General features: G+C 31.1%; 1 long non-coding RNA gene across 2 annotated transcripts; it reads right to left on the bottom strand.

The window, feature by feature from the left end:
* Positions 1-105: 105 nt before the first annotated feature.
* LOC106316303 lies at positions 106-1,768 on the bottom strand. Of its 2 annotated transcripts, XR_001264789.1 has the most exons (5): positions 1,522-1,757; positions 1,123-1,420; positions 856-1,041; positions 570-642; positions 106-437 (listed from the first exon to the last, which is right to left on the bottom strand). It is a non-coding gene; the product is annotated as an uncharacterized LOC106316303 (long non-coding RNA). The 2 variants fall into 2 exon arrangements; XR_001264788.1 differs by having other exon boundaries at positions 1,123-1,768.
* Between the last annotated feature and the right edge of the window lie 11,407 nt (positions 1,769-13,175).

Raw genomic sequence — 13,175 nt, 5'->3', positions numbered from 1 at the left:
TTTTTTTTTTTTTTTTTTTTTTTTTTTTTTGTAATGGACGAGTTCGTCGCAATGGAATCTTCATCGTCACATGTTACTGCCAACATAAGTTGAATACGATCATAATAGATTCACTCTTCATCTTCTTGATTTCTTTTAACTCTCTCGAGTTCTTACAGTCGCCATTGATTCCACATAACTTATATGATAAGCCTAAAACCCTAGATATAGTATATAGATGGCATCATCCTGATAAGTCAAATGAAGAAAGGGCAGAGAATGGATTTCGAAGCTCACTCATCGTCCTTTGCTTGTACTCATCTCCTTCTCCTCTGTTTTTATAAGTAGCTGCTGATGACCGTTGTTCTTTGCTCTTGGGCTGGGCTGCTTGCTTATCACCGAGGCTCAAACCATCAACTTTTAGGTTTGAATTATTACACCCTGGTTTAATTTTCAACCTTGGTAGAAAACCATATACTGAAATCAACAAACTAGTAGAAATATATGTGTAACATAGAAATTGAAATAAAAATATTCTTCTTATTATTACTTTTTTTTGTCATAAAAGAAGAGATAACTATTGGTTATACCATGCTTTCTTTTCTTTTTTTCTTCTTGTAATGGACGCTTTCTTCGCAAAAGACTCTTTATCATCAAATGTTACTGCCAACACAAGTTGAATACACATAATTATGTTCTTCATCACAGCAACAAGAACAATCAAAGGTTCTTAAACCTTAAAATATAACTTGGAAAGTGAACATTTAAACTAATTGACAAACACATAACACAAGAGCTTCTTCTCCACAGGACCACAACAGATGATGTCTACTTAACAAAGTAAAGAAAATCCAACTAATTCCAAGAAAATAATACCTTCTTGGTTGGGTTTAAGCCTACAGAAGCTGTGTACAATCTTCCTACAGAAAACATGGATGACCTTAGCTTGAAACACTTATGTCTGGTCAAGCGGATCTTTGGCTACAAATGTGATGAAGAAGACCTCCCGCTGTTCGAGTATATATTTGCTTCCTCAACCTCGACGAACTCAAAACTAGTCCCCTGATTTCAAAACACACACACAAATCAAAAATCAAAATTCACAATTTTTGACAAAAGACTGAACCAAAGAGAGATCATCACCTCTGTTTTGTTGTAACACTCAATAGCTTCCTACCGAAATAGTCCCTGCCGGTATCGCTATCGCAATCATCGAGAAACGCAGGCTGGAAATCGAAAAGGTATCGCAACTTGGAGAAATCAACATCAAAGCCCTGACTCTTCACGATCTGTTCGTTGATGATACGATGCTCCTCAGCTTGTGTGTGATTGTGAATCCGTTTGTCACGCTTCCCTCGAATCTTCTCCAACATAAGCTTCATACCCTCGGGCTCTTGTCCAGGGACATACATACTGCACGGGTCAGTGATGATCTCGTAATCTGAGGAAGCCATTAGAAACCCTAGTTCTCAAGTTTGGGGGTTAAAACGACAAAACCAAAAACCTTTAAAAATTAGTCGGAAAAAATAAAAACGACAAAACCTTATTCTTCTCCTTTTCTTTTTGTCGGAAAGAGAAGCTGAGGTTGAACAAGCTTCAAACAGCTAAGGTGAAAGCACAGGAGATCATTGAGAAGGTCCCACTGGTTCGAATCCGTTTGAAAGTTTGAATCTTTTGGATTTAGAAAAGTTTGATCATCTTTTTTATTTTTGTGATTTGAAATTGAAGCTTCCTGGAGATATAGAGTGGCATTTCATTGGGAATCTGCAGAGCAACAAAGTGAAGCCTTTGCTAAGTAAGTGTTGTTGCTCGTTTGTTGGTTTTGAGACTACTTGACGTTTACATTGATATACTAAGCTGAGTTCGGTGAATTCGTTTATACTGAATTGGTCTGAATTCGAGTGTAATACCGAGTTTCTATGTATGTGTTTGATATGTTCTGGTCTTGATTCTTTGGTTTATTTGCTTGTTTGATCAGCAGGAGTGCCTAACCTTGTGATGGTGGAAAGTATAGACGATGAGAAGGTAAAATATTCTCATTGTGTATATTGTAGGAGAAGAGTTTATTGGTTTGTATAATATGTTGTGGTTGAGATTCAGAAAGTTTTGATCTTTGTGTCTCTATGCTCATTGAAAGTGTGTACTTGTTTACTCATCTCTGGTTGAAAGCTTCGATTTTTTTGTGGCTATGTTTAGTTGTGATATACTGATCTCAGGTGGGATTGGTTTGTGTGTGTTGGTTGATTGTTTTTGTTTTAACAGGAAAAGTAGAGGATGAGATTGGTGATTGTTTTTGTTTGGTCTTGAATGTTTTGCTTCGTAGTTTTGGTCTTGTTTTTTTTAAGCAGCAAAAAATAACATTTGTTTAAGAACCCCTAAAATAAGAAATTACTATTGGAGGGTATGCATCAAAGTGTTTCTTAAACAAAGTTCTTAATTATATTTAATTAGTAAAATATTCATTAAGAGACCCAATAAGATTTGTAGGTTAATCTCTAATTAATACTCCCTATTTTAGTTCGCATCTTTTAGTTAATAGCACTAAAGCCCCTAAGGTATCAGATCTTTATGCGATTGTGCCCCATTTTTATTGTTATTTTCTTTTATTCCTCGTCTTTTTTTTTTGTCAACATGATTTTTCATTGATAATCTTAAAACGATTACAAATGTTAATGCAACATCCGACATATGATGTGCAATCCGTTCTGAAATTTGAAAAGCAAACCAAACAAAGCAACATACAGATAGATACACAAACTTAAGAAAGTTTGATAAGGCGTTGGAAGTATTCTCGAAGGTGCGCGCGAGTAATATCCATAGAAAGATATATCGCTCTTCTAACTCTTCTAACTTGAGAATGGTCACTGTAAATTGTGACTTTGGACGCTCTAAAACCTCGGTTCTCATTGACATGAGTCCCGTTGTATCTTCCGATCCCATGCGGACCATTACACAAGATACTAAACGGTTAAGAAAACGATAATACTCTAAGGTTTTTAAGTCCAGAGAAAAATAACTCTCATGGAGAGGAGTTTTGATGGTAAAATTCTCTCCTACAAGGAGGAGGACATGGGGAAAGGATCTCTCATGGCCCTGGACATGAGGAAATTTGGTTAGGCTTTTATGTAAACAAAAGCCTAAAGAGCTGCAATCTTCAAGCTTTGGTAAACTCCACTTTAGATTTAATCTTGTGATGACATTTGCACGTGTTGGAGGTAATGATTGATGATGACTTTGGCTTGAATTCTGTGGGTTAACACCAACGATTGCACCATAGAGATAACTCTGTAGTTCTAATCCCAATTTGCAAGGCTCCATTGATGGACCTTCCAACTTTGAATAAATATTTCTTCTTGACCATGAAGAGCACAAGAAAGCTGAGTCTACGAGATATGATGGTTTCTGGACGCATACAGCAGTGACAGGTAGACACAAAAGTGTTAAATCCAGCAATGAAGATCTGTTAGCCCTTATAACAAACTCCTGAAATATGAGCTTGGCTAGATTTGCTGAGTAACCAGGAGTTGGGTTCAAACAGAAACTTCGGACTCCAACGTTACCGCGTCGGATCCAGAGAGTTGTCATGGAGCCCAAACAGACCCGCTGGTCATCAAAATCTAACAAGCTGGACATGAGAGAGAAAATACCAGGAAGGGCATATGTGAACAATGTTTGCGGTGAGCAAAGACTGGTAAGTGTATCTTCTAGCGGGGGGCTTCTCACCGGATTGAAAAGGAAGTGGTGTTCTGAGTCGTAGAGCTTCACAGATCTGTCAAGCGGTAGATGAAGTGCAACTGTATGGAGCTCTCGCTCACACCAAATCCAGTTAGAATAGATCATCCCTAAAGGGAGAAAGGTCATCGTCCAAGAGGACGACGAAGGTGGCGCTCGTCGCAGAATCTTCAGATCTGGCCAATGGAGTTTATGTGAAAAACGAATCTGAGCCAGATCTGATGTCAATGCAGTCATAAGAGATGGAGGAAGGCTACAAATGAGAAGCAGGACCCAGAGGATACTGAGACGGCAGTTGCAACATCTTACGGACAGAGCGACGGCGGAAGAACTCATGAATCCCAAAAGGACAAGAAATTTCTGGAGAAGAAAGGTCAAACAAAACGAAAGAGAGACAAAGTAACACAAAAGAGGAGAGAGACGATGACGCCGGCAAACAAAACGGAGCTGCCGGCGTTGGAAAACATGGCCGGAGTGGGTGTCTCGATTTGAGCGCCTAGTCCTCGTCTTTCTTATTTTCGTTGTTTCGTGTTGTATTTGGTATGCTTCTCAAAAACATTTTAAAATACATGAATTTAGGTTTGGCGACTCCTCTTGATGAAGCCAATTAGAAGTATATAAATCTTTTTATGTATATTGTCTGTGGCTGTGATAACTGAAGTAAATAATTTTGTAATGGTTGTGTCAAGTGTATATGTAATGCTCCACGTACTGTAAATATATCGTTTATTTATCAACCCTTTCTGTCATAAAATCAAATACACCCTCGTTTAGAAAACCAAATACAAAAATCAATAAACGTGTAAAAATATGTGTAACATAAAGACAAAAGAAATACTCTTTTGTTATAATAATGAAGAGACAACTAGTTAGTTATACCATGCTTTCTCTTCCTTTTTCTTCGCAATGGACTCTCTATCATCACATGTTACTGCCAACACAAGTTGAATGATCTTTATATTACTCGTTACAACTCGAAGATTTTGAGAATCCTATGACTATACGTGATATTTGTAAAGTTGAGTGTAATGAGTAAAACTAGAGAGAATATATGTTTCAATAACAAAAAAGTTTAATAGAATTACAAAGTCAATAAAAACTAAACTTTTTGAATAACATATGATTTCCATAGAATTTAAAAATCCACAAACCAATAACAAAAAATTCTAATAAAATTTTAAGAATTCATAAACCAATAACAATGAAATCTCTAAATTTTAAAATTCCTTCAAAATTTAACTCCCAATAACCCCTCCTTCGTTTCACCTTTATGCGATTTAATAGCACTAAAGCCCCCAAAGTACCATAACTTTTATGCGATTGTGCCCCATGATTATTGTGTTCTGATTTTAGGCCTCATCTTTCTTATAGTTTCTACTTTTGTCGTGTGTATATATGCTCCTCAAAAACGTTTTGACCAAGTCCTAAACGATATTACTGTCGTTGTCGTTGAGTTTTTATGATAAATATTTAAAACATCTAGTATTGACAAATGATGCCACATCAGCAATCACTCGGTTTAATTACGGTTTTGGTATAGGTTTAGTTCGGTTTATTTGGGTCTAAGAGAATGTTAACTATGCTCAATCCAATTTAGTTTGATTGGTTCAGTTTTAATTAGATTTGATTTGTGTTCGATTCGATTTTAGTTTGGTTTATATTTGGTGCGGTTTAATTTGATTTTGTTTGTGTTTGTTTATTTCAATCCATTAGTTTTTTTTTAGTTTTGTTCTACTCCAGTTACAAAATATAATTTATAAGAACATAAACAAATCATCATTTTACATTAAATCATTATTTTATTCACATTTAATTGTAAAGCTAAAGATTTAATCCTATAATGTTGTATTATTATATTCAAACCTAATATAAGTATAATAAATAAATTTTTGATTTTGATGTTAATATTTGAGATTCATATTTTTATTTTATTTTTAGTTGTGCTTATTTTATTCATTTAAAAGTAAATATATAATTTTTTAATCTTTAACGTTAATTGATTAAATTTATTAAATCTTAATATTATTATCAAGTTTAATTAATATAACTAAAAACACTTCGCTTTGGTTTGGTTCGGTTTAAAATCAACCAAAATGAACCAATTTGATTGATAAAATATTAATCAAATAGTCTAGACATATACTTTGGTTTTTGATATGTTTGAATTCGGTTGGGTCGGTTCGTTTTTTTTTTGCCAATACAATTAACTAATGTTCTGAATAATATAATTGAATAAAAATGATCAATTGTATAGTAGATTAATAACATTTATTATAAGGTTTGGATCCACAAGTTAAATTTTGGAGAAACTACGGCAAAAAAGGTCAATCGATGCATGCATACAATACATAATATTAAGGGTCATTTTTTTTTTTTTTTTTTGAAACTAAGGGTTCATTTATTTCTTAAGATTCACTATTTATTATACAAATCTATACTTACAGTATAACAATCATTCAACAATATTTTATGGAATAACTAGGACCGGACCCGCCCTACGGGCGGGAAAGCAAATGAACGAAACAGTACAAATACATTTTAAATTTTAATAAATTTTAGTTTTTCTTAATTATAATTTTCACTATTTTTACTACAAATTTTGCCTTATTTTTTACAAATTATATATTTGTTATTATATTAAAACAATTCATAAATATGATAAGTATTTTACTTTGTTCACAATATGTTCTTTTCTTGAATTTATCAGATTTGTAATAAATTTCTTCTTAAATATTATAATTTAAAAAATTCTAAGAAGAAAATTCAATTTTTTTAAAGAACATTAAGCAAGTAACACTAAAATCTGTTATTAGTTGTTACGGTTTAATATTTATAAATAACATGTTAGCTTATATATTTGTGTATTATTATATTTGGAAAAAATATTTGTTTTTTTATGATTCTTCAAAATGACATTAACAAAAATTTTAAAAATAATGAATTTCGTAATTGTTTCCTTTTTTTATTACTATTTTTTTCTTTTTTTTATCACCAAAATTTAGGTTAAACCAAAAAATAATACAAAACCACAACTATTTGATGTATTGCTAGACATATATATTATTTATAGAGCATTTGATGTATTGTTAATATTTATTCGAATGTTATAAGAACTTTGAAAGAGCTTTTACAGATGATTAATAAAATAATATTGTATTTCTTATATTCTTGTAGAAGATGAATCCAATTAAAAATATTTTAAGGAAAAAATAAATTCATTTCAAATTCTTAATCTAATAAAATATTTTATTTAAAGTGAAACGTTAAATAAAAAATCAATAAAAAAACATACTTTCAAAAAACTGTAAACCACATCCCTCGACAACTCAATGCAGTTAAAATAAATATTGAATCCAAGATATTTAGCCTACTAAACTCAAATCCTCACTCACCCACTCAACCATTCACCAATAGGAAAAAAGTATTAAAACTTTTTATGAAATATGTGATTTAGCCCGTTCTCTGGTTTTTTTTGGAGGACAAACACCTCCGCACTTGTGCACGTATTCCCTCCTGCACCAAGTTAGTTTGTAACAAAACATTAATCTAACTGTTCATATTCAAAGTTTTGAGCTTTTACAGCTCTAGCTTTAGTTGGGTTTAGTTACCTTACGGCTTATGCTGACTTGCATCTTTAGATTCTTTGACACAATTGTGTTGTTGTTGTTTATTGCTCCACCATTGGGTCTCTTGCTCAGTGGTTCCACTCTTTATTCCTTGCATTATTGATCCAAATTTCACAAGCTTTCAAAGCTAAAATGTTCGTAAGCTCTTGCAAAGAACCAGTTCTTTAGGAAAATACCTTTAAGGTGTTTCCTCTTCTTTTTTCGAGTCATTCTCATCGTCATCTGAACCCATCTAAAACCAAATAAAGAAAAATCAGTATACAGATCATAGCTTTCAAAAAAAATTAAGTGAGTCAACGCTACTCACAACCCATCAAAAAGAAAACTAAACGTTGCACTAATTAAAACGAATTTAAATTTACCACATCAGAGTTAAGAGTCAGATTTATCTTTGTCATCTGCCTCCGATTCACCAGCTTCAATGTTGCCCTTTTGATCATTCAACCCAGTGGCGTTTGATTTCTCCAACTCTAAATAACAATATCAATTTAGAAGTCGTAACAAAACCACAAAACTAACTTTAATACAGTAAAGTAAACTTACCATTCTGAAACCTATCCATGGTGATTTCCTCATCTTCTTATGAATAAAAATATGGAAAAAATTGAACACAGACAAAAGATAAGCTTCCAACTTCAATACAGATAACCATTGTAGTAAAAACATTGAAACTTACCAGAGTTAACCTACAGTTTGTTTCAAGTTATTTGAATAAATGGAAATGGAGTCGGTCTAACCAGTCACATGGGACATATTTGTATAATCCTGTGAGAAAATCCAAGAACAAATCATGCATTAGCATCATCTCAGTATATTGAGTTTAAGATCACATAACTGTTACTGTTGTAGTACTCACACTTGGTTCTTGAGACGCTATCTTCGGCGTAGAATTTGAGCCATAGCACCAGCCACCAATTGCCCAAAAGAATAAGATTAGAGTTAACTTAGAAGTTTCAACTTAAAGCAAACAATCTTTCATTCTCCCTTTTGGCCTGCACAATGATCTTTCGTAAAGCAAACAAAACCAAATCCAAGAAGACTCAGAAAATAACATGAAACGTTAGTTACTCTGAGAAGCAACCCTGCGGCTTGTGCACTACTATTACAGTGAAAATTCTGAGATTAGACACAGGATTTTGTTTAAAAACTCCGATGATCATGAGTATAAAGAACGGAATAATCTTAGTGCCGAGGAGAAGCATGTCCACACCTATATGCTCTCACCACCGCGTATCACTCGTTCTCGCTTCCCGGAACCTTAGAAGTCGGACCTAGACGGTGGAAGAATAACACCCAACCTTCAAATCATGGATGAATCTGTAACAGGTAGCTCTTGGGATTGTCAGGAAGAAGATGGAAGAACGCTATCAGATCCGAGGTTGTGACTCGATCAAGAACAACGGAGATGAAAACTGGTTCAGCCCTAATATCAAAACGCCGTGTTTCCACTTAGAGGTACCAACACGGGCTGGGTCAGTTGTGCGAGAAATAAGGCCCATAAAGAACACAAAGTCCACCTGTACATAGAATAACTTAAATGAAACTATGTGTTTTGGCAAGGTGGGACACATGTCGACACCAGGAGCTTCGACTTTCTGAGCTGGAATCTGACGTGGCTTCATGTGAAAGAAGCAACACTACTATATATAATTAGAAGATGTATACAACTGACGAAAGCTCATTCATGTCAACACAATATGGAATATATGTGAATTATTCAAATTTTAAAAATTTCAATTATGAATGATCCATATAAAAATATTTTTTCACGTATAGAAAGTATCATTTGGCAAAATATATATTTGATGTGAAACTATGTATATATAGTAACAAATTGTTTGAATCACACACTTCATAGGTTTATGTAATAAGCACTATAGACTTCTTTCGTATTAAAAATAGAATATATGTGCATCTGTATAATTTAAGAAAGTTTCATTTACGAAAGATATTCTTAAATGTATTGGTTGCACGTATAGAAATAGCAAGGATTAATATTTTATGTTACAACTATACACTAGGATAATATTTGTATATATTATCGATAATTTTTTTTTTATATTTGATCATTTTATTATACATATACAATATTTTTTGTTGTTATTATATAATTTATGTCTGATGGACCGGATCAATTTTTATTAGAAATTGTGGACCTAAACTATAATTAATATATCATAGGTTGATCGGATTGGACATTAAACAAATTATGACACAAAAACCTTATTTCTTTTCACCAAACACATTCTTGAAAAAATGAACAGTATTGTTTCCACACTTGAATTATTTTGACATTATATTTCATATGGTTTTGAAAAGTTTCAGATTAACCATCGCATTGATACATGTCGTTTTAATGCTTTTAGTCGTATGTTTAAGAAAAAATTATATTTTTGTAATTTAAATTCGTTTTAAAAAATTCAAAATATAACATATAAGAAAAAAATTTAACATATAATAAAAATATTACATATGAGGTTTCTTAATTTTTGTAATGTAAAATCATTTTTAAAAAAATTCAAAATATAACATATAAGGTTTCCTCATTTTTGTAATTTAAAGTCGTTTTAAAATTTTCAAAATATAACATATAAGAAAAAAATCTAATTTTTTTAATTATATGGTTAATGTGATTGTTTAATTTCTTTTAATAATATAAAATTAGACAAAAATGAGGAATGATGCAATTTTTTATCAAATCTATATTATTCATAGTCACTAATTGCCATATATATATGTTAATCATATTAGGTAATTTTGTAGCTTTTATTTAAGGAAATAATACATACTTATTATATTTTGGGTTAATATAATGTTCCCTAATAATTAGATTTTTAACCAACATTTTTTTCAATTGATTCTTAAGCTGTCATTAAGCTGTCATGTAAGCTAAATTGACATCCTAACTAAGTGACACCTAAGCAGATGTTCTTTTTAATTAGTACGAACTTAATGTTATAACTTTTTAAATGATCCTCGATTAATATACAGGGAATTAACAAATGACATCTTTTATTTTATATACAATCAACTTCTATTAGATTTAAGTCTTAAACGATATAGACTTCAACCGTACGAGAACCAGACGATTCATAATCCACCTCAAACCATAAATTACTGGTAAGGTCCCATATTGAACCGATCAATCCACAATTATGTATACAATACACTATAGTATTCATGATTGTGTAGCAATACACTATGGTATTCATGATTGTGTATTAAGTATAATATATTGAGGGCCGGTCCTGGGCTAAAGCAGGCAAAGTCCATGCTTTAGACGCCAAATTATATTATATATTTATAGGGCAGAAGAAATTCTAAAGTTAGTTGTAGTGTAGTGGTCGACACTGCTATTAGTCTAACCAAAAGGGCGGGGTTTGAAACTCAACTTCGTTTTTCAGGTGAAATATTTTTATAGTTGGATTGGGTTTTAGGCGCCAAAAACCAACGGACCGGGCCTGAATATATTACGTGTTTAAAAATTATTTGCATGGTTGAGTATAAAAAGACAATTAGTATACTGTGGACATGATATTTTCCATCAAAGACAATTAGATTCTTTTTGCCAAAGCTTTATAACTTGTACGTAATGGCTCCTGAAAAATATGATACAGCTTTTTACAAACGAATACATTTGGACTTGAATTATTATTTTATTATTTGTTAATATATAGTTATGCTAACTTGATACGTAGTATGCACACAATCCGTGAAGCAAAGCACATGGTATAAATAATGCGGTTATAGGTCCATCGAATTGTATTTCTCGTTAGGGATGTATAATTTTAGATTATGTTTTGCCAAAACTCTCTAAAATTCAGCCACGTCAACAATAACTGCCGCATAGGATAAATCTCTTTTTAATTAGTACAAACTTAAGGTTATAACTATTTAAAAGATCATCGATTAATATACAGAGATATAAGTCCATATATATTATTAAAAGTGAAGTACCTTTTGGTACTGTTTGAAACTTAAATAATAGATTAAATGGAAGTTGTTTCGAAATAAGGATAACAGATTAAATATTTTTTTTATTTACATATTTAGTAACAGTATTTCTTTTTCATTTACAAATTCTGTCGTTTGGAAACTTGGATAGCAGATTAAATGAAAATTGTTTGGAAACACGGATAGCAGATTAAATATTTTTTTTATTTACACATTTAGCCATTGCATTTCTTTCTTATTTACAAATCTGTCACTTCACTTAAAAACAAAAAATTAAATTAATTAATAACAATGAATTGTTATTTCTTTTTGCTGAAAATAAAAACACAAACTGCAATAGTATATATTAATCTGCTACAATACAATTTTCAAGAAAACCAAATATCATAAAATTAATAATAATTCATAAAAACCTACTGTAAAAATTAAATCATTTTTTAAATAAAAAAACCAATAGGTTAATATATGAATATTACAATTACATCAAATTGCATCAAGTTATAAAATTATAAATATAATATTACGTACAGATAAAAAATTATTATCAAACATCTATATTATAATATAATATATTCTACTATAAATATATTTTACAAAACATAAAAATATAAATGGACATTTTATAAAATTAATGGTTTATAAATTGAGAAAATTGCCAAAACAGAACGAAAAAACAACATAGTTGTCCCTATAATATAAAACCATCACTAAGTTGTCCTTATAGTATAATATTTTTCATAATCCCAAAACTAACTTTTCCTTAATCAAATTAAACATAAATTAAAATCATTTTTAAAAAGTTTAATGGAAAAAGATAAAAAAATAAGGTATTCCCATAATGTTTTAGAAAGGAAAAAAATGTAAAAACAATTTAAAAAAAAAAGAACGCACGACACAGATCAAAAATATCCTGTAACCTAATTGCATTTGGTTTCTAGAATCCTCCAAAACTACTCTTTTAAAATCCTCTAAGGTAGAACTTGATTCCAATAAAAGTAGCCTACCCCCTTTATTATCAGCCAAAAAACTCATCATGTGCTTACACTAAATTTTCAAACACCACATATTGTATAGATATGCATCATAGAACAAGTGTTTTTGAAAATCACAAGACAAACTATGGAGAAATCATAGATTGATGAAGAAGCAAAGCCAAAATCATTTTTTTTTATATATTGACAAAGAAAATCGACCAGGACACGTTTTAGGAAATTATAATATTTTTAGAATATTTTCTTAACAAAACTTCTTTAATTTTCAGAAAAATGGTTTTTTATCCGTAGAAGGCACCTTCTACGCTGTGTAGAACCATGACAAGAATTCTGAATACAATTTCTACTTTTTGTAGACGTTCGTGTTAAGTTTAGATTTCGCATACCCGGAATTTTAGAATACTTCATAAAAGTAGAAACTGCTTTCAAAAGAAAAGTAGCGATTTTTACAATTAGTAGAATTCGCATTTTCCATATTTAGAATCTTAATTATTTTAGATTGTTTCTTCTAAAAAAAATAAATGGACTTGTTTATTCTGGAAATCGTTTTCTAGTAACTCATTTTCGGTAGAAGACGAATTCCACTTCCACTAAAACGTACTAATAAATTTTATTTATCAATCTATATTATTAAAATAGAAGTATCCATTTGAAAATGTTCTTACTTCATTAATTAAACTTCCTATTTTTTTGCTTGTCTTTTTCAGTTGCATTTATGAAATATCCTAAAACGAATAAAACTGCCTAATTTATTACTTGTCTTTTCAGTTACATTAATGAAATATGCTTAAATGAATTTAAACTTTCTATTTTATTGTTTGTCTTTTTCAGTTATCTTAATGAAATATCCTTAAATAAATTTGGACATAATGTCATTTAATCAACAAAAAAA

This window comes from Brassica oleracea, chromosome C9 (genome assembly GCF_000695525.1).
Source record: "Brassica oleracea var. oleracea cultivar TO1000 chromosome C9, BOL, whole genome shotgun sequence".
Lineage (NCBI taxonomy): Eukaryota > Viridiplantae > Streptophyta > Magnoliopsida > Brassicales > Brassicaceae > Brassica > Brassica oleracea.
Note: the sequence above shows the minus strand (reverse complement) of the source record. Positions and strands in the feature narration are given on the sequence as shown.